This window comes from Filicampus tigris, chromosome 2, assembly GCF_054856515.1.
Source record: "Filicampus tigris isolate MCC_2025a chromosome 2, RoL_Ftig_1.0, whole genome shotgun sequence".
Lineage (NCBI taxonomy): Eukaryota > Metazoa > Chordata > Actinopteri > Syngnathiformes > Syngnathidae > Filicampus > Filicampus tigris.
In genome coordinates this window covers 20,950,514-20,975,713 of record NC_141218.1, presented here as the reverse complement: position 1 = coordinate 20,975,713, position 25,200 = coordinate 20,950,514, and positions in this window count along the sequence as shown.

Sequence of the window (25,200 nt, the reverse complement as noted above, 5' to 3'; positions counted from 1 at the left end):
AACAAATGCATTTTGCTGCTTAACTTATATTCCAAAAATGCAAAATTAATCAGAATGCCGTGTTTCAACCAGTGGGCCTGCTGGGAACATGAAAAATTTTTTGGGTTGACTTCTGCTTTAAGTCAGCGACCTTCAAATTTATCCTGCCCCATGACTGTGATTGACTCATTTTTTTTGCACCCTACATTCTTTCAGTAAACTCTTTTATTTCTGTATTTTGTTTTTAAACGTCTTTAGTTCTTTTGTTTATAAATGCTTTTAAAAAATGTACTTTTAATTGAGTAAAGCACATTGAGTTGTGTATGAAATGCACTGTATAAATGAAGCTGCCTTACCTTCCCTTGCCTATCTGGCGATTGCTTTATTATCTTGTGATTTATTAACCAGCAATATAGTGCAAGATGTATTTATTTCTTTGACATTTCAGAGCGACAACTGCACCTCTCAGCATTCACATTTTCAAGGTAATTGCTAGTTGCTACAGTCTTAACATGGACAGATTTAATGGGAATTTGTGATGTGCTTTAACACACAGTCAACATTTCATACACGATCAGAAAATTGGCATCAAGGACAGTGGAACAAGTGAATCTTTTGATCAACTGATAGAGACTGCTATGGGGTTCCATTTGTGCCAAAAAATATGTTATGTGTCGATGATACATGTCTATGGGGTTCCATTTGTGCCAAACATATGTTATATGTCAATGATACGTGTCTATGTAATGTCGATAAGTGTTTGTTAGACGTCATGACGTGTCTATGTTATGTGTGGATGATACGTGTCCATGTTATGTGTGGATGATACGTGTCTTTTGGCACAAATGGAACCCCATAGACTGCTCTAAGTAGTGTGTTAATATGAAAACAAATACACCTTTTTGTTTTGTAATTTCATATGAAATGAAATTATAATGGCATGAGTATAAAGAAGCTGAAGTTTGCATGTTGAATATTTGCTATGATGTGGGTGCCATTACTGTCATATCCATCCAGCAACTGTTGCCAATCTACACTATTTGTTATTGATTCAGAACGATGCAGATTGGTTGACTGCCATCAAAGTAGTGACAGCAGTCAAGAAGGCGTCACTTTCTCAAGAGCATGAGGAACCACAACAACATGATGATTGATGCCGTTGCACAGTAAAAAGGAGGAATGAGTAAACAACATCCACAGTGTAAACATAGAGGAGACCAGTCATTTAGTTGTCTTGCAATCAACAAATGTATTTATTGTTGTCATTTGAAATCCATTGAGACCAATTGAAAAGAATAATTAAATATACATTAATACTAATTGAGTCGTAGTGAGTAGTAATTTATTTGTTTTTAACTCTGCATTGATAATAATATACTTAATAATTGATGCAGATCTAAAATCAAAGCAAGTCAGGGTTTTTTTTTTCAATCAATGAAGAACTATTTCAGCCCGTTATATACTGTGCATATCAACTGCTAATATTTATTCTTTGGTGATTTTAACCGTTTGTACCTTTCATGTCCAACTGCATTAATTTTCTCTTACAAGCCTTAATTTAAATTTATATAAGGATCAATGAAGGGTGATGAACAGCGATGAAGTGCTGCTTCCTTGAGTGAAAAAACAATAATTGTATATAAATTGTGACAAAAACTTTTCAAAGTCAGACTGAATTAAAGTGTGTGTGAGGGTGGTGGTCGAATAACACTGTATATAACACTTTTATTGCAGTTTTGGGGAAGTTGACAATTTAAAAGACCCAACTACTCTGATACAACTTGATGCATATTCATTAAAAGAAACTCTTCCACTTGAATGCTGCTTCCATGTGAATTGCAGTGCAAGGAAGTTGGTAATTAATTAGAAAATAAATCCCCGAGATGAATATTGTGTGCTATAAAGTCTTGAGTAATTAGGCACCTCTGTGATAAAGTTCTACAATTGTGCTGTGAATCAAAGGATATGATAGCACTGATTGGGCTCTGAGTGGAAGGGTGGCGGAACGTCATTTACACACAAAAAAAATCACAGTAAATAGAAAGATAAAAAGCACTGTTGATTGTGCGAGTGGCTGTTGCATACATAATGAAATCATGGGTGGCTGTACAGCTCAATTGCCGACAAATTCTCTCTTCAGATGGGAGGATTTGAGTGAGCAAAAAAAAATATAATAATAATCTGGCCATTTTCTCTTGTAATTTGTTTCTTTGGCATTGTGGAGGGTACATGCTAAAAAGATACTAAACACAGTCATTTGTACTCATGAATAACCAAGGCCTCTGCTTTTATGTTTTGGTAGCTAGTAGCTACTGTAAAATATTGACACTTTTTTTGGCAAAACATCAGTAAGTGTGGTGCCTTGAATTTTCAAGCAGACAAGCGGAGGTGATATTGAAGAGTTTTACTGAGGTTTTCTTCATGTAAAGTCTTCTAAGCACATTGTTAGTTGGCCTCACGTCTAAAAGGATGCCTTTCACTGACACTTTGATGTTGAACTCTTGCCCTACACTGAATACTAGGGGAGTAACGGTATACGTGGGTGTATTAATACGTTTCGGTATGGCATGTTCGGTTCGGTCCACCTTGCATACCGTGTCTGATCAGTTTTTATTATTAGCGCGAGCTTATGCCGGGCGCTATTGACTGTTGCATGTGGGAGAGGAGGGTGGCGGCACAAAAGAGTCAGTACGTGATAAATCATATATGCATGGATAAATGGCTTATCATGGCATACGCAAACAAGCCAGAGCTCGAAGGTCCCCCGTACACTGCGGTCTCCTGTTTGGGAACATTCTGGCTTTCCTGTTAAATTCGCCGATGGGGAAAGGTACATGGATAAGTCCCAAAGTTGAGTGCCGACATTGCTACATGAGATCGGTGGCTATGTTGCAGGTAGCACATCTACATGCATGGTATCATCTGACTGTGAATGTTATTTAGACGAGGAAGCAAACACGTTCTCCGCTGCTCCTCTCGCGTGCCGTATGCTGCAGTCAAGAACCTCGGAAACGTCACAACTCAGCAACATACAAATTCGACCACAACACAGATAACCCAATTCGTTACAATATGCTGATGAATATTCAAAGATTTCAATGCCTAAAAAGTGTATACAATTTAATAAAGACTTTTTAAAGTTACTGTATTTTTTTCATTATAAATTTTAATATAGTTAACAATAATTGTTATTGTATGTATTTTTTTCATCACACAAAGTGTATATATGTACTCTAATGACAACTTGTCTTTAACTTGAATACTTAGATGTGTCATAGGCTGTTGCTGCTGAGTATTTAACGATTTCAGTGTCTTAATAATTTACTAAATTAAGAGTACTTTATTGATAGTGTATTTTTTATTCTGGTGTAATTTCTTAGAATATCACCCGAATGGTTCGCTTTTATTTATTTTTTCTAAACAATGTAGCCTTTACTTGTCATCTTTTCAAAATAAACATACTAAAAAAATAAATATAATCTGTTTGTTTGGTACCGAAAATATACCGAACTGAAATTTCCAAAAAAACAAACCGAACCGAAATGTGATTTAGCATACCGTTACACCCCTACTGAATACTGTCAGTTGTGGCTACTCTTAGTTTGTTGGTGTTGTTGTGAGTAGTAAAGCCTTTTCTACTCTGTAAAAGGTTTGCTGACTTTAAGGACAAAATCAAGCCACACTGCATTGCATAGAAGATATAGTCCATTCCATGGTATATGCGGGCAAACATACATTATGTTGAATTGTGGCAATACATCCATCCATCCATTATCGATACCGCTTATCCTCACAAGGGTCGCGGGGCGTGGTGGAGCCTATCCCAGCTGTCTTCGGGCAGCAGGCGGGGACACTCTGAATCGGTTGCCAGCCAATCGCAGGGCACACAGAGACAAACATCCGCACTCACAATCACACCTAGGGGCAATTCAGAGAGTCCAATGAACTTACCATGCATGTTTTTGGAATGGGGGAGGAAACCGGAGTACCCGGAGAAAACCCACGCAGGCACGGAGAGAACATGCAAACTCCACACAGGGAGGCCAGAGCCGGGATCGAACCCACGACCTCTGAACTGTTGAACGGTGCTAACCAGTCAACCACCGTGCCGCCCTGTGACAATACATTATAGAAAAAAAATCTTAAAAGTATAATGTTGGAATCTCATAAAATGACATCTTTCTCATGCTTGTCAGTTTACAACATTGTTCCTGTTACTGTACATCACAACTTTATTCTTGTATAATGATCAGTGTATCACGTATTTTTGGGGGGGTTTCTTTGGGTATGTCTTCCTACAGTCAAAACACAAACATCCATACACCCATTATCTGAACCGCTTCAAACAAACCAAAAACATGTCCAATAATATACCTAATCATTAGAGACGGTAACGCTGCGTCCCATTTCAAGTAAACACTTTATTTCAAGGTACTCACAATGGTGGCCGATACCAAGACACCCTTTTGTGGCCGTTTTACCATCAGGAACTAAATGACATGCATGACTGACAGAACATTTTTTTCCTAAGTAAACTGTATCCATGTCAGTCCCCACACATGATCATTAAGATGCAATTTCTGTTTCGACTTTCGGCTTAGTCACTTTTTTTATGCAACATGCCCTTCCTGACTCAAGCCATCCACGACAATGCCTGGGAAATGGTGAACAGCGCCGTAAAGGCTATTGCAGAGGGACTCAGCTGTTCCACGGTGTCCAAAGTCAGGAGTTCTAACCACTGAGCCATCAAGCCACATAAAGTTTATGTTAATGCTTAGTAAGAATGAACCTGGATGTAATTATTTTACAACCTAAAGTCACAGTTTGTTTAAAAAAATATATGACACACATTGAACTACTAGTAACACAAACAAACATATACTGTAGGACACGGATTAACATCCTTATAACTTCATTAATTTACAGAGCTGGGCATTCCACCAAGCTGACGGACCGGTCCAAAAGACCAGTTTAACGCTAGCAAAGTGAAGCCTTTTACCTCCATATGTAGTAAACATTTCGTTGGGATCCATGTGGTGTTACAGATGACAATCCTGATGCCTTGCCGGCCACTGCCTGCATCGAAGAGGTAAGCCCTTTCAATAATTTCCTCACTTTTTTGCTTGACGATTGGCTTTACTCCTCCTGCCTGACAACAATGAATGATGAGGAAAAATGTAAATCTAGAATGTTTTGTACTACTGAGGCGCTCCAGTGGACTCCCCCAAATTTCCATACAGTCCTAGCTCTCCGCAACAGTGCAAAATCCGTTCGACTATGACGTGTTTTTTTTTTTTTCTTCTAGGGGTGAAGGAGGGAATTTGGTTGACGGAAGCACTAATGGGTGTGGAAGGGGGAAGTTGGTCGACGAAGTGCTAGCGGAAGCACGTTTAAAATGATAGACGGACCGACCAATAGGCTATTACTATTTGGTTCGGCCGGACAAAATGGCGGACAAAAGGATGTAGAAGGGTACCCCGGCTGTAGGCAGAAGGTGATAAACAGACCGCAAATTTTTAGTAAAATGCCCAGCTCTGTTAATTTATATGTATTGTGTCACACAATGCATTGTGGGAACCAAGTGACTTTACCATCATTACCATAGATCTGAACAATAGTAGCATGCATTACATGTGAATGTGTGCCAGTAAGCAGATCAGAATTAGAAGCAATCAGAGATATGCAATCTCACACAACTAATCTTTTAAAGCAGTGTTGCTTCATGCAACATTAAATGAAACATTCATCACAAGAACATGCAGGGGGTGGAGGGAAGTGAAAAACACTGTACCACAACAAAACATTCCGGTGCATTAAGATGATCATATATTCACAGCTATGCATTTGTTAGCACATGCATGCATAAACAATCCTGCACTTGCTTTTCAGGTTGTGCTAAGAGGACCAGCAAAACTGTTGTTTCTGAATTTAGTTATTCCAACCCTCGTGTGTGATGTGACCAAAGCTAAAAGAACACAAGTGACGGACATTTAGAGCATCAAAGTTTCTTCACCTCCACACTAAATGCGCTAGATCCTTGTACAAAGTCACATTCATACACACAACTGCACAAACGCTCTCGCCTGCTAATTTCGACGTTCTTCAGTGGGCGAGGCGAGAGGGTTGAGCTATAATTCATCACCTTGCACCCCGGACATCTGGCAGAGAGTACAAGAGTAGTGAGGGAGGACGTCTCACGGTTAGCATCACACCAGCCACGGTGTGTGTCTCTCTAGGCACGCCAAGCAATTGACTCATTAGCTCACTGTCAGCTGGAACTTAATACATTATTCATAAACTTTATTGCATATGTGTTTATGTGCAGGGTTTTAGTCACAGTTGGGGGTGAGAGGCAGGTCTCCTGAGAGGTCGACCGACAAGAGAGCCACTGAGACGTCGGGCAGATGTTTATGTATAAAAGCATATGCATGGAAATTTCATTTCTGAATGGATATACGCAAGTGCAATGACCTCAAAAGTTGTGCAATTTGGAATTCCGCCCCCCCAAAAAAGCTTCAACGGTGGGGAATTCAGCTCGGAAGACCGAGACAAGCCTTGTTAGAGGACTGTAAAAAGCAACTCAGACCAGCCAAGATTGGCTTTTTCGCTCACGAGGGGCGGTAGAGGCAACAAAGTGCTTGCTCCAGACCGTTGCCTCTGTGCCCTTTCGTTCGCCTTTTATTCAGTATAGGCAACATGCATTTTGAAATACAGACATGCAAAACCAGTGTTACTTCCTCTTTTCTGCACATTGCACCTGTTTGCGGGCTAACAGTCTTCTATTTCAGACATCCTGTTTCACACGTTACACAGCACATTCTACTCAGATGGAAACTAAGTGGGTGAGTTCAACTAAATGTCACAAGAGGAGTATCAAAGAATTAAACATCTAAACATGATATCATTGTAACTGTCGATTTCCCTCCTGTATATCATTGTAACTATCGATTTCTCTCACAAACAGTGACACAAATACTCTGTTAAGATAGCTTTTTTACCCTTTAGCTTTTGTCCTCTCCGGGAGTCCTAATAAAAGGTGTGTGGTATTCGTGGGTCAAAATACACCAAGGATAAAGAAATAACAACAATAGAGAATAACGCTTGAAATCAATTTAGAAGACTGGTTGAAATAGTATAAGGAGCATCAGACAAGCACAGAACAGGATAAATCATAGACCAAATTACATGGCTACCAGACAAGCCAGCCCCCATAGAGCAGTAAAAGGAACATTGGTATTTTCACCTGTAGAAGCAGCACTTCATCACCACGCTGCTGAATTGTCCTTGCATCGTCGCATGCGGTGCATGCAGCAGACACAGGCCAAACACAAACCCCGCACACACGCCGGTCAACAACTTTGCCAAACATTTGAGTTTGTCCCGGTTATCAGAAGCTAAAGCTGATCATTCTTTTAGTTAATCTGTGCAGCTCTGCTTACCTGTTGGCTTTGACATGATGGTGCTTCTGTGGAGTATGACTGTCACTCCAGCCTGTCTGCCAAGTCATGGGAGGAGAAACCAATGTGGGTGTCAATCTATTTACTAGGTTTTGTAATTTTACACTCAAATTTTCCAAAGTTGCCCATACAGTTATCCATCTATCCATTATCGATACCGCTTATCCTCTCAAGGGTCGCGAGCGTGCTGGAGCCTATCCCAGCTGTCTTCGGGCAGTAGCCGGGGGACACTCTGAATTGGTTGCCAGCCAGGGCACACAAAGACAAACATCCGCACTCACAATCACACCTAGGGGCAATATAGAGTGTCCAATTTACTTACCATGCATGTTTTTGGAATGTGGGAGGAAACCGGAGTACCCGTAGAAAACCCAGGCAGGCACGGCGAGAGCATGCAAACGCCACACAGGTAGGCCGGAGCCGGGATCGAACCCACGACCTCTGAACTGTGAGGCGGACGTGCTAACCAGTCGATCACCGTGCCGTCCCATACAGTTATAATATTAATAATAATGATAATAAGATACCACTGCTGCTTCTGTGACTCGACCTCGGATAAGCGGCAGATAATGGATGGATGGACGGACTAATTTAGCAATTTCACCATGAGGTGAGTCAGAACTCACTAATTGTAGTGTCATTGGTGCCACTAGGGATCGGGTAACTGGGGGAAGTTACCCCAAGCTAGATGGATGGCTCCAGCAGATACCAGAACAACATCTGACATCTCCATGCAGAAGAGTGCAATACTGGGAACAACTAAGATCTTGCGCATAATCCTCAAGCTCCCAGGCCTCCTGTAGACGACCCTCGAGCTTGCAACTTTTTTCCTAGATTTTGAGCCATGCGGCTTATAGTCCGGTGCTGCTATTCTGTGGATTTTTCTTCCACTGCTCGGTCGCTCTAACCGGAATGACTGTACAATTCAATAAAATACATTTCCCATTAACTGGATGTGACTGCAGGTGGAGGAGTACAGCAGGCGAGGGCGCTATAGACTAGGTTATTGCATTAGGTGCTGTAATGCTTTGATTTTATGTTTTCCTAGAGGTCCCTGAAGTGCACATGAATGCGATTGGCTGATGTTAGGTCTGTTCTGTTGTTTTGAAGTGAAATGCAATTGTTGATTTAGCACGTCATGTGTTAGATTGGCTGACTTTATTAACATAAAACAAGACAGGTGCATATGTAGAATGTAGTAGAACAATAGATGGTGGAGTCTGGTGGACATTAGCTGACAAACTGGAGCGGCAGTCGGCAGTGAAATGAAGATAAGTACTGTTTATTTTCTCTTGGTTCTCTTCTGTAGTGTTAAAAGGCACTGTTAGGAAATAATCTGCTCAGGTACACACATGTACATTTACAGTTCATAATCGTTCTGTAAATGCAGTAAATATAAAGGTTTTCAACATAGCTAGGTGCGGCTTATATAAAGGTGCGGCTTATTTAAGTTTTTCCCCAAAATGTTCTAAAATAGAGTGGGTGCGGCTTCTATAACGGTGCGGCGGAAAATACGGTGTGTGTGTTATAATGTTCATATTTACACTGTGTAGAATACATTGATGTATTTTTCTCGTATTTCATAAATGTGTAAGACAACGTCAAAATGTGCTCATTAAATTGCAAGGATAGAACATTTTGTATTGCGGTTATAAATTTGTCGTCGGTCGTATAAGTCACATATTTTCAAAAATAAATAGCCTTATTGCATGGAAATAATGAAAACCAATATTGAAATTCAAGAAATCACAATTGCATTGAGGCTAGATGTGGTGGTAAATTGTTGTGTGAAGAAATCACTGAACCTCATCATGACTTGGTATGAATAATTGTGCACAGAAAGCATTCACACAATAATAATTTTATATGATACATTGCGCTTCACATGCTTATTGGTTTCATGGTCAGTTCAGGTCATTAAATGTTTTATGCCTGCCTCTTCTTAATTGCTAATCAATGTATTGACTGATTGAATTTATATAATGACATTACAAGTCGTTGATGACTACAGTTGTATCCGCTCGGCGTCCTGTGGCCAATTGGATTTTACTGCGGGAATAAAAGCTGCTGTGATATATTGAGAACTACGTCACGACATCACAACAGTGTCAGCTCAGGAGTCAATACACACACTCATTGCGTTGCAGAGATTCACTCTCCTTGCGAGGCCAATTAAGGCAGCCTCGTCCATGTGCTGTAGTTTACTGCGCATCTGTACCATAATGGCACCCTTGGGGGAGTGGGGCTGGGGTGGGGCCAAATTTAATGACATGACAATGCAATCTCCATTGGAGACGATTGCTGCATTACAATGGTGTTAAGGGTGCAATGTAAACAAATCAATATGACGGAGGTTTCAAGCAGCAAACGTGATTACCAGTGAAATGAAGGCGATATGTTTCCATGGTGTAATTGCAACCCCTGAAACTGTAAATCTGATCACACGTTGACCCTACGCCTTCTCTTATCACCTGTGTAACACACACGCACACGCACGCACGTGTGGTCTGAACAATAGTATTAATTTGCGTAAAATATAAATGTGAACTTTACCAAACTATGACAGTAGGTTTTGGCTTGACAACAGTGATATGTTAATCTTTGGTCCTAAAACCCTTACCAAATACACACCAGTAACTTCTGCCTTTTCATCAACAACACTATCCTGTTTCCTTTAGCCTCAAGTGTGCTCTTTTGGAGTGATCTTTAAAATCAACCTCCCTTCGAGAGCCACATCAACCAAAGCACAGAAACAGCTTTCTTTGACCTCAAGAACATTGCCTGTCTCCGCCCATCATTCTACTTCTCAGCGGCTGAAACTCTGATCCATGCTTTCATTACATTCATACTTGACTACTGAAACAGCATCCACTTTGGCATATCCATACTTCACAGTAAATGTCATGTCATCTTCCAAACCGCTTATCCTATATAGGGTCGCGGGGAGTTGCTGGAGCCTATCCCAGCCGTCAATGGGCGAAGGCAGACTACACCCCGAACTGGTCGCCAGCCAGTCGCAGGGCACACATAGACACTGTCACTGAGCGGGAATCGATCCCACGCTGCCCGCACACAACTCAGGCGTGTGTACCACTACACTATCAGCGGACCAGTAAATGTCAGTATATCCAAAACTCAACTGTTCGTTTGCTCACTCACATCCGCTCCCGTGACCACATCAACCCTGTCCTACAGAAACTCCACTGGCTTCTCATCACCCACCACATACAGATAAGATCCCTTCTTGCACTCACAAATCCCTCCATAATCCGACCCCCTTTATTACCTCTCTGACCTCCACCAAAACCCCTTCTACAGCCCCCGCTCCTCAAACGTTGCATTGCAGCTCAAAGGTGTGTTGTGATTCAGACTGATGGTTAAAACGGAGCCAGGGTTAAGTAGGCAATGATAAGTGATAGTTGTCTTGTCATCACCTTATTCAAACAGAAGAACAGGTGACGAGTGTGGCACCTCTGTTTTGCCTGGACCTGTCACTCGTCTTGGCTTTGCTTGTTGATTTGCAGAGGCCACAGGGGCTGACTGTTCCTGGGTCATAACTCGGCAGGATGATGAAGGTTGAATTCTAATGAAGATCCAGCTCGAATAGGGGCGGTGGCTAAGAGATGGAGCGCACATTTGGGAATAAAGCCAACACACACTTAAACTAAGCAAAAAGGGGACAGGAACACACAAAGGGAGACATAAGCCTGTCACTTTTGCAATAAAAGATGCTCAACTTTCTATTTTGTATCGTTTACATTACCCTAACTGGCTCAGATTGTATCATACTTCTTTTTCAAAGTCATTCTAAGTGAAAGCTGCCACTCTTGAGGGAAATACAACAATATGCTGGTCACTTTTGATTCCCAGGCTGTTCTTGAGTCATCACCGAAACTCATTTTGTGCATGTCAAGGTCGCATCTGGCTGCAGGTGAGAAAGGTGGCAAATAATATGCTCTGCCATTCAGAGGAATGGCTGAAACCCTGATGTAAACTACTGACTGATGCATTAAGAGATTAAGGAAAGATGTGAGGCCATGTCATGTGAAATAGAAGGCAGACCAACCCCTTCCTTTCTAGCCTGGCAAGCCAAACCTACTTTTTTCTGCGCAAAAGAAATGGGTCTGGACAGCCATCCCTGGATGACGGCTCGGCCCGGTTCATAACGAACCGTGCAATCAAATTTGTTTATTTGCTGTGATGTATTCATCATGAGCAACGTCACTCTTTGCCGGTGGAAGTGCACCCTCATAACATTCAAAATGAGGTGCGGGAGAGACAACAGTTTGTTTCATTCTGCATTCAACTTAGTGTTAAATGACCAGAAACACATAGTGAGGGCAGGACCTGTGAGTAGCGAGTGACGTCATAAAGAGGGGACGATCCAGGTTGGGGGTAGTTGGGCTCGAGGAATCAGTTTGAGTATAGAGTGCATGGGTGTGAGTTGTGTTGTGTGAATGTGTTCTATTTCCTTGTGTTCTGTTATTAAAACAGCAAACAGATTGCATCAGCGACTGTATGCATCTTTGACCACATTGAAGGGCATTAATATATATGTATACACACACACACGCACACACACACACACGCAGGAGGTCCTCGGGTTACGCGATACTCGACCTGCACTGTTTGGTCTTTATGACACCTGAAACTCTTCCGCCATTTTGTCTCCAGTCCCATAGCATGTGTGGAAAAAAGAAAGCAGGATCTTCAAGCCATGCTGGTCCAGCCAAGAGGAAAGCCATAACAATGGAAACAAAGCTAAAGGGTAAATTACGACTTATGCGGAAATTCGGTTTACGTTGCCAGCGTAGAAACGAAACTCGTTTGTAACCCGAGGACGTCCTGTATATATACTGTATACATGTATACATTTGCCTGCACAACACCAGCATGCCGAAGGCCATCACTGAAAGCATACTGGAGGAAGAAGGGGATATCTTTGGGATTTGCAAGACGAGTATAAACCCCAGTGCTCTGACTACACACTGTTGCACAATCTTTCTCAAACAATTTTATGGTGGAACACAGATTTGGCACACAAACTCAGCAGGAAAGAAAACAACAATGCCAAGAAATGCCTCCATGGCTCCTAGCTATCTTTTCTGAAGAAACCTGACAAATAACATTATTAAAGCAGTGGCAGCACACACATTTGGCCTGAAATGGCTGTCAGACTTGTCTCTTTTAAATGACATACCTATTAGAAGCTAATAAAAAGCCTTGAGCATTGGTTGAGTTGGTCGGCACTGATGAGACGTCTGCTCATGGAAAATCTCTGCTTTTGTACACACTTATTCGGCTTCTCTGCTCCTATCAAGTTAGAGAATGTGCGAGATTGTCCTGAGAGCCTAATCGATGTTGCACATGTCAAGGACTAACAAGAAGACTGTCACAGACAAAGATGTGGTGACCCCTCCTAGCTTCAATGGGTTAGCAATGAGCAAAAATTGCTTGAAAGTTGTTCAGAGTTGAACACAGACAAGACACTTGAACCAACAAGAAGTGTTACCCATTAAACCTCACGCGTCTTGGAGGGATAAGTCACACTTTTTGTCAGTTTGGCTGGTCCTGCGACTTATATTGCGATTTGTATACTGAACTGCCACCCAAAATCCCTGTTAACTAGGGTGCCTTCACTCTAATTGCCAAACACCACTCTCAGAATGTGTATTAGGAGAGGCAGAGCGCGCTCCCCTCCCCTTAATTTCCAAAAGCAGCTATGTTTTAAACCACTCAGCGGCTCGTGCTTGACCTGTTTCCATCTGGACAGCCCACTGATCGTATCGTGTCCCCAGTCGGAGCACCTAGAGTGCGCTCCAGCACTCCTTTTTTGGGGCACTATGGATAACCGGACGGCACATTTGAACAACACTCTGAATTTCCAAACAGTCAGAGTGAAGCAGTGCATGCTCTGAGAATTTGAAACATCTGCTTCTAACTACAGAAAAGTTTTTCTTTTAGTTTAAAACGGCTTACCTTACCCTGAATCGCATTGTGGCTGAAGGTGGAATACTGGTCGGTTATTGCGCCTTTTGGTGCTCTAAAGAGTAAATGGGCATTTTACTATAATTTGCAGGTCCGTTTATCGCCATCCGTCTGCAGCCTGGGTAGCTTTCTGCCGTCCGTCTATCTGCCTTTTTGTCAAGCCATATAAAATAGTAATCGCCTATCAGTCGGTCCATCTATCATTTTAAATGCGCTTCCGTTAGCATTTCCGTTGACCAACTGACCCCGTCGACCAACTTCCCCCCTAGACTGTGCACTGTTGCGGAGAGCAAAGACTGAATGGGAATTTAGGGGGATTCACTGCAGCACCTCATCCACAGCAAGGCAGTTTTATTTACGTAGAAGATTTCATACACAAGGCAACTCAATGTGCTTTACACAAGCAAAGACCCAAAACCTACAAGCATTTACAAACACAACAGTTAATATTCAAAAGCAAAGCCGATAAAACAAAAGTAGAAAACAAAAATTACTGGAATGTACATTGACAACATTTACACACTAACAGAAAACTTTAAAAAATAAAATAAATAAATGTGGGTTTCTAAAATACAGCATATAAAAGATTTTTTTTTCAAATTGTTTAGCGGGCCTTTAATCAAAGGTATGAGAAAAAAAGCAAAGTTATCAACCTGGATTTATACAAAACCTTTAACCAGATAAAAACCCATTGAGATCAAGATCTCTTTCACAAGGGTGACCTGGCCAAGAGGTCAGCAGCACGTCATACAACATTTACAAGAGACACATAACACATACGATTTTAAGGTGCAAAAGTATTTTACAATAACAACGTATGAACTGACACAAGTTAAGATTGAAAACAAGCACTTTTCAATGGTCTCCTGTTGTTTGTCCCTCAGGATTGAACGAAATGCTTCAAGTGGGATCAGTTCAGTGAGTTTTTGTTCAGTCTGTAGGGCATTCCAAGCTGAAGGGGCAGCAAAGCTGAACGCTCTCTTACCAAATTCAGTCCTTACACGAGGAACAGATAAAACAAGAGGAGTGCAAGAACGCAAGGCATAGCCGCTCTTTGTCTTATGTAGAACACTGCACAGATTTGAAAGCATTTACACTCTGGGCTGACTTCACTTCTGTTGGCATCTTATTTCGTTTATATGCAGCATAACAGCTAAATGTAGCTTCACCATGTTTACCTTGAACTCAGAGCTCCACTAATTGGCCCAAGTCTGCAGATCTCAGAGCCCTACAGGGTTTATATTCAATCAGCATTTCATTCATGTATTCAGGACCCATACCATTCAGTGATTTATAGACCATTACCTCATTGTTTCCACCCATTCCATCCACATTAGTATCCAGGTGGCGCTCTTACCCTACAATCCCAAAAACATGAGGTCCCTCCGTCCTTTTTCATAAAAATAATCGTCCTCCGACCCTGTCCGTCCTCCTCCTTTGAAAGCGGTGCCGTCCTTACATTCTGAACCCTCCCCCGCGCCCTTCCCCCTCAAAATTGTCCCTGCACTCATAAACATTATTTAAAGCTCATTAGCTGGCTAATTTCCTAATCAAAGGTGCTGTATAAATAAAGTTTTGATTGATGATTGGCACGAATGGCATTAAGATTAATATTCTACTCAATGACATGACATTGATTAGAATAATAATCTTAATCATCTCAATTTTTATATATACAGGACATTATAGGGGATAGCAGTTTTTGCACCACCTGCTACTTTTGCATGCCCTTGACAGCTTTTGAATGTGCTTTAATGTGAACAGATGTTTTTTTTCTAAACCAAATCAGAAAATTGCTGTTCATGAGATGTTTATCTATATTTAGCCTGCAGCAATTAAATAGGCACAATTTATTTGCTTAACACTTGGCATGCCTTTCTGAGTCAACTTTTAAACAATATTGCTTTCATCAAATTAGAGTGACACGGGAATTGTATACGTCACCACTCACACCGCTTAACCAGCTCAGTTTTCCGTGTTAATGTAGCTGATGAAACAATTAATTTTGTCACCAGATGTGACCAGAAGTTCACGCTAATACTCAATGTTTCGGGCACTTGCCTTTTATTGACTACCTTGTTGCTTTCCTTGCAAGGACGCTCTATCCAAATAGTACAAAGATTGAACAAGCAGCCGCGTGTGTCGAGTTTTTACAACTAACCGGCATCAAGTCACGCATGGATGATTAGACACAAAGATGCACCGCCTCATTATGCATTATGCAAATATCGGACTCTCGTAAAAATCCCAAGGAGAGTGAATGTGAACAATGCATGTAGTCATTGGTCGATGTTGTGACCCTGTCTGGTTTTGTTGTCTGTGGTGTCAACGGCTGGATTATGATTACCTTGGCCGAGATGCCACAGCACGGGGAGTGTTTGAAAGGCAAGGGGAAAGTTATTGTATGGTAGGGACTGGTCTGATTGCACACACTGCCTGGGGATTTTGCCAGGATCAATATAGGTGGAGTGACAACCGTACACTTGATTAAAAGTGACTGCTACATTTGGCAGGCTTGGCCATTACTTTCCCACTCAGAGTCTCCGGGGTGAAAGAGCATAAAGTGACAGGGCTCCGTCAGCCCTCCATTACCACCTTTCGGAGGTCCCGCAGATAGAAGGCAGCCAGGGCAAAAATAGGCTGATGGACGATCCATGGGGAGATGAAAGTGAGTGAAAATAAAGGTGCTGCAGGTCTATATGCGAATGTGTTTGGAAGAATGTGTCAGTATGCTATATGCATCACTTTGTGTGCGTGAGTGTGTATGTGTGTATTTTGGAATCCACAAGTGAAGGTAGGCAGATGAGTTTTTGAGTATCAGCCAAAGGTCAGGGCTGGGTAGGAGAGCGTAAAAGCTAAAAGTAAACATTTCAAAAGGTTGTGTGGGAAGTTGTTCACACCGATAGAGACAAAAACGACTAAACTACCAAAACTTCTTCTAGATAAATACCGTTACATATTATGCCAGCATAGTCAAAAGAAGTTGTTTCGGATGTCACTGGCATAAACTTAGATGCATTTTGATAGCGATTTGATCTCAGCCGTAAAAGCTGAGTGTGTGATGAGAGTCAAATAGAAAGCGACATAAGAATCCATATGACTTGATGATGTTAATCTCCCTGACAAAATGCATGTCTGCTTTGGAACAACATAAGACCTTGACACATGCAAAGCTTTTAACAGAGCAATAATGAAAGGGGAACATGTCAACGCTAAACGGCTCAAAACAGTCATCGCTCTGTGCTGGTGTAAGTGACTGCTGGCCTGCCGGTGGAAATTTGGCCGGAGATGGATGTATGGATGAGGGTATTGCTTGGTGGTCGTATGTATTGATGGATGCGATGGGATGAAAAGAACGGGGCATGCCCTAGATTGGCTGTCCAAGGGATGAATGGATGGATGCGGGCGATGAGTTGATTGATGGATTGAAAGGAATGGGTGTATACCATGAATGGATTCATACATTTTTGTATCAGCGCAGTTGGTAGGTTAGTCGTTTCAGCGGATGGTTGGATGGATGATGGAAATGATGAAACGGATGGGTGGAAGCCTTCAATGGATGGATCAATTGATTCAAATAAATTAATTGGTGGGATGGTGCCTTCAATGGATGGAGGGATTGATGGGCATAAGAACAATGAATACTCAGATGCCTTGAATTGATGGACTGATTAATGAATGCAGTGGACGTGGATGTGTAATGGATTGACTGATGATTTTAATGGGATGATGCGATTGATGGTTTGGATGGATCATCAATAGAAGGGATGTCCTGTGGTAAATGAATTGATAGGCATAATAGAAGGAATGGGTAGGGTGGTTTGATGAATTGATATGAATGAATACATGGAAGAAAAGGAATGAGAAAATTCTTGAACGGATGTTGAATTCCATATACAAGACAATCAGAATTAATGGGTGGGATGGAAATATAATGGGGTTGATTGGTGGGTCAATTATTTGATGTAATGACTTTTGAAATCTTTAAATAGTCACTTGTTCGGTCCAACGATGCTCTCCAAAGGCCTTTTTTACATGGCACTTAACAGCGCAGTCAACCAACTCATTCTTGTATTGACGTATTGATGCACCAGTGCATGCCACAGCAGCATGTAATGGGCGCCTACCGCTATGGCCAAGAGGTGGGCGATATATATCGTCATCAATATCATCGTCAATCTTGCTTTCACGATGTGTAATTTTACATGATCGAGTATTGATACTGCCTCTTAAGCATAACGTCTCGAGTGAGCCCGATGGCCGCAAAGTATGAGGAAATGCTGAAAGCCAGTGTGCATGGACGGCAGAGGAGGAAGTGATAATCATTTGCCGAATCAGCGGGCAGGACCCGGTCACGTGACGCTGTCCACCCCGCAGACGAGCCTTTTCAAACATGGAGTGTCGAGAGAGGATTCATAGCGAGGCGCGAGTCCGCGTCGTCGGTAGTCAACCCCAAATGACAAGCCCAACGTCGGTGGGAATAATATTGTTAGATGTGCCGCAACGGTCACCGTGAAGAGCAATTCTGTTGCACCACGGGCTATATGGATTACGAGGAAAACGTGTCGACCTCGCAAGCACGCTAAACAAAAGCTTAAACACGCACACACACTCTGAAAACAGTCGCCGAGTTGAACCAACAAATATAAACGCATGCACGCACTCACGCACACACACACACACACACACACACTCACTACTTTAGCGAGCAAGTCAAATGTGACATCCTGGATGATCGGTTAACATTCAGTTTACAGGCTTGTAGTCCGCATCATTCATAACTAGCCTGTATTCCCGAGGCATGTTGCACAAATTACGGTGCCTTATCAGTGTGACGCCAGGATACACCCAAACATGAATAAAGTCACAAGTCTACATATCACCGCGATGAATGAGTGGGAAAATGAACTTTTCGGTAAATTGCAGCTTTGTTATTCAACTTTATTCTGAATACGGTGGCCAATGTGTGAGAATGGGTGTTGTCATGACGACGTCATTTTTTTTCTCTTGCTGGGTGACACTTTGTCACACGTCACATAAATACATTGTTTCTCATTCTGATTTCTGTAGTTAACACCTTTTTTCATTCTGATCCCTCTAGGAGTTGGCAGTGGTACACCAGTACTTACTGCAGCTCAAAATGTCACATCATTATGGAATAACAGCACAGACATTTCAATGACATAAATATTCTCAAAAAACTATTGTAAGTCTATACATAATTTTTTGTTCTTTATCGTTAAATATTGTCATAGAATATCATTATGTTTTGCGGAAGCTGTATTTAGCCATTTAAAAGAGATGTTGCTCACAAAGACTGTCTATCCACAAGTGGTCTGTGAAGCAAGTGCAGATTTAAAATATTTTTGGTAGAATATCGTCAAATTATCGTTATCGAGTTTTTGGAAAAAATATCGAGATTTTTTTTTTTTTTTTTGCCCATATCGCCCACCCCTACTATGGCCATACACCCAATTTGAAAACTGTCAAATTTATGCTGAGTTGTACATTGAAAACAGCAAGGAAAATGTAATAAAAGGTTATTGATTCAGTGTCCCAACCTCTGGGACACAAGACAAATGTCATATATGTAACAATAAAAATGTCACAGTGACCTGTTCTGCTTGAAGCACACCAAGAGTCTACATGAAGCTGTAGCTCACGGCAGAGCTGAAATCTCACCAGATCTTGTCATGACATTAGAACCGGATGGACTTGCTCTCTCTCTCACTCTCTTTTTTTTATTTTTTATTTTTTAGCTGCTACTCATTTCCTTCCCCTACTATTTACAGTAGTTACTAGCTTTTCTTCTAAACATGAAAAATCCTTGAAACATGAAACCAGCAAGAAAAGGCACCAGGTTTCTTCCTGTTTAGTTGCTTCGCAACCAGTACAAAATATGGACAAGCTTGTGCTGGGCCGATGTCGAACCTGTGGCGTCCTGCGCCCTAACCCGCGACATTATCTCAGAATTCTCATTACGGACGTTGGGGCCAAAGCAAAAAGTCAGATGAGAAAGGTGAGGGGGCAAACTAGGAAGGAAAAAGGGCATAGAGACGAGATCCCTATCTGCCACTAATCAGTTGTTAGTGAGGCTGCTGCATATTAATGTAACCACTGTGAGTTTCGATGGGCAGAGTGCAAATTCTGATTGCTCTGCCACTGATTGTAGCTGCTGATGAGGGCTTTGGCCTTTTTCTACTATGCTCTGATGGTCATGATAATTTGATCAACCAGTGATAGGTACAAAGGATGTCACAGTAGGAATGAATTCTTCTAAGATTACGTCTCACCTGTTGTTTTTTTCTAAGAGCTCTAAACTGACAACAAATCAACTCTATATCCAATTGCTCTAAACCCCACATCTAAAGGCCTAGATACACCAACCCGGCGTCGGAGGTCGGGAAGCGTTGTGGCGTCTGATTGCGCCGTCTGATTGTTGTAGTGACCATCGTCGTAGCGTCTTAGCCCATCAGAAAGCGTCTGGTGGGCATTTCAGCATGTTGAATCAGCGTCGTGAGTCGTGACATTTGGTCACTCTGATTGGCTGTTAGCTAGCAAATCAGCGCTCGGAGCACTAACGGAAAGTGACAAAAGCAGGCAAACAGTGAGCACGCTTTTGCTGCCTTAATCTTCTTAGAAGTACAAGAGCGAGGGTTGACAATTTAAGTATTTCACGATACTGTGTCAAGAAAGTGAGGGTTTACTTCGCGTGGGAGTTCAATCGTGAGCGAAAAATATAGCTGGATGCATTGTTTACGTTTTTATAATCTGCCTCCGGCCAATAGCTTTCCGGTTGGATTTTTCTAACCATGAGGAATAGTGACTACCGCCGCCGATGGTATGGAGGAGTATTACATCTCACGCATGTACAGGAGGTACTTTAATGGTCAGCGTCGCTGTCTGCCGTTGCGGTGTATTTTTCCAGCGTGGCGTGCAGACAGCTGGTCCGACGCCACAGGGGGTAAGCGTCTGTCACAGTTGGCCAACGTCGGATTGGTCTATCTAGGCCTTAACACAACATCCAACAACTTAACCACAATCACGAATCTGAATCATTAAACATAAGCATAACCCTCTTAAATATAACCCCACCCGACTGCTAACTTTGCCTTAACCACCTTTTTGAGTTACTTGCCTACCTCCCCCAGACAGTGGCACAAATGTAACTCCTCCCAGGCACATCTTCAGTGTGCGTGTTTGGTGTGTGCGTGGGTGTATGTGTGTGTGTGGGAGCGTGCACGCTAAGCCATGGCTTGTGCTCAATCTCGGGCCCATAATACGCTTTAAAGCAGGCAGCACAACCTGCAGACTCAGCTGCGACGGGTCATCAAAAATGATTCAAAGGGAGGAATCCCATTTAACCCGAAACCTCAAAGCCTGTGTTCCAGAGAGCCGGTCCAAATAGGCGCCCTGCTCGCCAATTGCCGCTATAAAAGCCTCACGTCACAGGACAACATGTTTGTCCCTCTCCAATCACTGGGGGAGAATAAGGGGTGTATTGTGCTTGCAAACATCCTTATAATTACCCTCAAAATGACTTTGTCCTTCAAGCCCGATTTTAATTTCTATAGCAGATGAAAATAACGAATGAATGCATCATTTTTGAGTGGAACGGGTGTTGTACCTGAACATTACCACTCCCATGTGTCCCTCTAACACTCAGTAGGCAATCATTAATTGCAGCCTGACGAATGTAGCTCACAAGATGATCGACAGCAATGAATAAAGCCTCCGCGTTACCTGCGACCCAGTGTCTGCTCCTTTTTTTCCACGATCGTGTCACGGCACGTATGAAGAGAGTGACGACGACGCTGCCGTGTTGTTGTGTCTGCGCTCATCACTGTAATGACACAACAATAATGATAACATATGCGCAGGCCACAAAGGCTGCCTCATTAAAGTTAACCGTCTGTACCTTTGCATTAGGATAGATGATCCTTCCATTGGGAGGTGATTTGTGCATTAGAACTGTTTGTTTTGTAAGCACTAGAGGTAGTCCACTGATATTACAAACCACAAAAGGGGAAGTGATCCATGGTTGCCGTGGCAACACACAAGATAATCCTCATAATAGGGAATGCATATTAAAGCTGTTATTTTGTAGCCATATCATTATGCGTTTCGGAGAACATTGGCCTTCACACATAAAATGTAAAAAAAAAAAAAAAAAACATGATGGATGAAGAAAAGAAACATTTGAATGCAACTTTGAGTACACAAAAGTTTCATTGTGCAAAACAGACTTTTATCGCATCCATTTATTTAAATCCCTCCCAAAATATTCCTGTTGCATTATTCCTCCATGTTTGAATTGTATGATAAAATGAAGGCTCTTCTCACCTCTTGAATGAAAATAAAACCTTTATGCACCTCATCGAGCAGCCTCTGCTCAGGAAGAGCGCTGTGGATGTTAATGCAATCCCTCAGATGGCAAAAGAGGTCAATAATACTCGTATATTATTTGACTTCCCTTTGACACGGTCTTCCGTTTGGCTGAGAAGATTTTGCAAGAAGCAATGGATTAACGAAAGCATTATATTCTGAAATTTTCAGGAGAAGGAAGCAGATTCTGGTCATCTGGCCAACGTGAAAATGTCCAAAGGGGATTTTTACCATGATTTTCCCCTTCCATTAATTTACAATGTGAATCAATATTTGTCAAAGCTGAAGATACTGTGAATTAAATCCCTCATGGCCTGTGATCCACAGTCTTATAACAGTTTTCGGCTCAGGTGATGGAGTGAAAAAGACAAGAGGCAGAAAACCACGTCCAAACGTGCTGGCATTCCAGAAATTCTTGTCATTTATTCAAGCTACATCTCATTAAATCCTGTCGTACAGCACCTGTTTGTTCTTCTCTGTACCCAAAATGGGAGACCAGACGTTTCCTAGTCTTAAGGATTGAGTTGATAGACAAAAGAGGAGCTATAATATATCAACTGCAACTATGTATGAGCAGGTGTGCTCATCAACTGGTGGCAGCCTGTGCAATGACTTTCCCTGATGACGTTGCTTCTCAGCAACACACAATAAAAAAAAATTGCCCAAATGACTGTTATGGTGTCTTCCCCACTAACAGATCCTGCTGGGCATGAAAACACAGAGCGCACAAGCACTCTCCCCGGCAAGTGCAAACAGTTGGCTGCTGCCAAGCGCTCGTCACGGGGGCCAAGCCTAGATGTGTGTGCGTCTTGTTGACGCCATTAACATTTTTTAATAAACACCTTGCGGAGCTGCTGACAGCAGAAGGCATCCTACTTGACATGTTCCCTCCCCCGGGCTCGTGCAAACAGCTGTTGGGAGCAACCATACATGCTGGCTGAGAATACGCACTTTGCCACGCGCTATGTCTCGTGTGGGCCGCCGTATCGTTTAATGTGTGATGATTTAAAGGAGTCATATTAGGCATTTTCCCCCCACAGTTTAAGCGTTCCCAGGTGTCCTGATAACACGGCTGTGACATGGTTTTGTCAAAATACCCAAAGGATCGAGTTATAACACAATTGACACACTGAAATCAGCCAGTTTTATCATGGCTCATGGCCCCACCAATATGCTCTGATGTTGCCCTCGATTAGGTAGTTTGATTAGCATTTTGCACACAATTTTTAAGGGAATCGCATTTTATCATCTTATAAGTACAAATACATTAATTGACAGGTTGCTGTCATCAAAAATATAGCACAACATTTGCTGTTATATACACATAAGCGGTGCACTGGTACATGTGTGGTGTAAATTGAAAATGTTGCCTTTTTTAGGGTTGGGGGAGAGTTCGATGGGGCTCATGTGTGTTGTCTCATTGGTGACCGACAACAAATCTTTTTGGGGAACGCGATGAATGAATGGAGTCACTTCATGAACAGATTTGCGTTGCTGACTCCCCGGCAACAGCGTCAAAGAAGTGAGGACAAAGAACATACTTGTACATGGACCTTAAAATTTCCATTGATTTTTGTTCTGAATCATATTTTATTTAAAAAAAAAAATGATGATGATATAGTGAATACATAATATGAGTATTACCCTTTGTATTGAAGTACTGAAAAAAAAAAGGTTTCCACAATATTTAAATTTACTGAGCTGCCCCTGGACATATGCAATGTGTTGGCTAATGGTACAGCGGGCCAGTCACCAGAGAGTAAAAGGCCGACTTGGGAAGAGTTTATCTACAAACATAGCACTATGAATCAAGCTGAGTTCAGGTAAACTTGCAAAAATGTCCTTTGGGAAACAAACATCGCCTAGAAAACTACAATAACAAAAGATCTGTCATCTGGTAAGATGCACAAATGTATGTTTCTGAGGGTACAAAAAAAAGAGAAAAGAAAATCATACTTTCATTAAGAGCATTTCCTGCATTCCCTGCATTGTGGGACTGCTAAGTATGATATAAAGCCATCACCATATGCCTGTGTTTAAAGTCCCCGTACAACATGATCTTGGATTATGGTGACAGTGGGGAATGTTATCGCAGCTCTGGACTGCACCAGTGTGCTTTTAATCATGTAATGAAGAACACAGTGTATTACATCAGACTTGAAATAAAGCAAAGCGGGTATTAACAGATTTCCTTGATGGGCTTTAAGCTACAGTTTATCATCCCATTATACTATGCACACGATTCAAGTCTGCAGCTGAAAAGATTTTTTATTTTATTTTTTTGCAGCCAACAATATTTGGTTACATGCCTCTCTTTTCATTTGGTCTTTGTGTAATGATCATCACAGTGAACATTAGCAGAGCTGAGCCCTCCCCACTTTGGCGTGCTCCTTTATGGCCTTGGCAACGCATTCCGCCTAATAAATAGAACACAACTGTTAAGGTATGAGCCTCAGCTAATCTGTGCAGCCCAAACAAAAGTGCACATGAAAAGCAACAATCGACTTTGAGCCAGCATCCACCCACGTACCTCAACTTACTGTACACACCTGAACAGCACAAAGGATTCAAAGAACTTTTTCATTCGCACTGTATCTGTTCAAGGGATTGCATATGGATTTGGGCAATAAAAATCCAAGAAAAACAAACAAACGAAAACAACTCTGTCAGATTGTTCAGGTGAAGGAAAAATGCATTTACTGCCAAAAGAAAAATAGTCACACCAATGTATCGATCGATCGATCGGTCGGTCAGTCAAGCCAGAAAGTTGCCATTTGAAATGACTTTAGTTTTGTGTTTAGTTTTATGTCTGTGATCTGTTTTGTTTTGTTGTTTTTTTTAACGAAATTAAACGACTGAATGAACATTATCCGTGACTGGTAATTCCATGTTTTTTGCCACAGGTACTAGACTCTTTTTGCAAATAGCAGGTGAATCTTGCCACTGAAAGAAGCCTACTCGTAAAGACTGCCTAATGTACAGTAACATATTGTCACTGATCTGTGAAAAACACTTATGTCTAATTTTGGATTTTCTTAAAATTTCACTTTATTGCGATGTCTGTTATGCGGAAACACCATTCACGTAAAAATACGAAAATTGAAATGGACATAAGTGTTTTTCACATGACAGCAACGATAAACTCAAAGCACTGCAGCAAAGCATTAGTTTGGCTTTATGAATGTTTCAACATTATTGTACCTTTTTCATTTCATTTTATTTTTCACATTGAAAAGTCAGTTGTTGAGGTTACTGTGTAGGAAAATATTGCAACTATATAACATAAGATATGTTGTCCATCCTTTTTTATCCGTCTTCATGTTTTGTAGCATCAATTCAGTTCTGGAGGTGAGGTCAAGTGAATGTGGCAAGTATTATGTAGTTTTCGACA